We start from the raw sequence: 1,259 nt of genomic DNA on the forward strand, positions 1-1,259 counted from the left end.
CTTCTTTTTGCAGGTTTTGGATTGTTTCCAATGTCATATCTATCTTGTTTGATTGCTCCTGTAGCACTTTCCTGACTTCTTCCTTATTTTCCTCCACCCCTTTTCAGAGCATTTGAATTTGTTTCCATATCATTCTTCTGAATTCCTTCTCAGACAGATCCAGATCCTGCTCTTCTGATGGAATGTCTGTGTCTGCTTCCAGCTCATTTGTCTCAGTTATTTTTTTTCCTATTTTTGAACATGTGTTGCTATCTTTAATTGTGTTTTCTTGGATATTTTCAGTGGTTACATGGTTTTTAATGCTTAAATGGATGTATGTTGCTTTGTTGTTTAGCTTGCTGAGCGACTCCTAGTGGATATGATAGGTTGATAGGTTTTCCTTTTCACGTGTAATGCCTAGCAGCTGGTTTTGGCTCTTGTCCAGATGGTGCGGTACTACAGGGTATACTTGTAGCTTGGCTATATGAGCACAGTTGTTGTCTCTTCTTGGGTAAGTTAATGGGAGAAAGCTCCAACCCCGGAAGAAGAGTGAGACCAAAAGGACCAAAGACAGAAACAATATAGAACCAGAAACAGAAACCACCAATCAAAAAGAAAAATCAAGTTGTGATTGACATCGTCCACTGGCCTTTGCTGTTCAGGTAGTGATAAAGGGTCCCACCCCCATCAGCTTTGGTTCTGGATCCCAGTGTCATAAGAAGCAGCCTGTGGGTTTCCTCTCTGTGCCATTGGAAAACTGTGGGTGCAATCCTGGACTCCTTTGGGGGTGTTCTATGCCTGCCTGAAGGTGTCTGGCTTGTGCAGTGATGGCTCAATCAGAGTGAAGAGGAACGATAAGTGAAAAATGAAAAGTGAAAGATGAAAAATCCTCACACCTCTCCCTCCAGATGTGCAGCTCTGTGCTTTAAAAAGCACTGGGTCACTGCCTCAGCTTGGCTGTGGCCCCATCCTCTGGCCTGAGGACTTCTGGCTGCAGGCCACCATGGCTGGATCCATTCAGAAATCACCGTAGTTTTCTTACACAGTTAGATTTATTCACGTGTGGGCGCAGGAAACTGGTGCCCGGAACCTTAAAGAAGATCCTAAGCTCTGCAGCTGTTCTGGGAACCCCTCTTTCTCTGCTTGTTTTGGATATTAGCAGAGGAATTTTCAGTATCTACCTCTGAAGCGCACAGAACCTGCATTTGCTGATGGGCAACAACTTAAAATAAAGAGAAACAGCTGTAAACATCCATTGAAAATTGGAACATGGAATGTAC

Source organism: Chrysochloris asiatica, unplaced genomic scaffold (genome assembly GCF_000296735.1).
Source record: "Chrysochloris asiatica unplaced genomic scaffold, ChrAsi1.0 scaffold00029, whole genome shotgun sequence".
In the NCBI taxonomy this organism is placed as follows: domain Eukaryota; kingdom Metazoa; phylum Chordata; class Mammalia; order Afrosoricida; family Chrysochloridae; genus Chrysochloris; species Chrysochloris asiatica.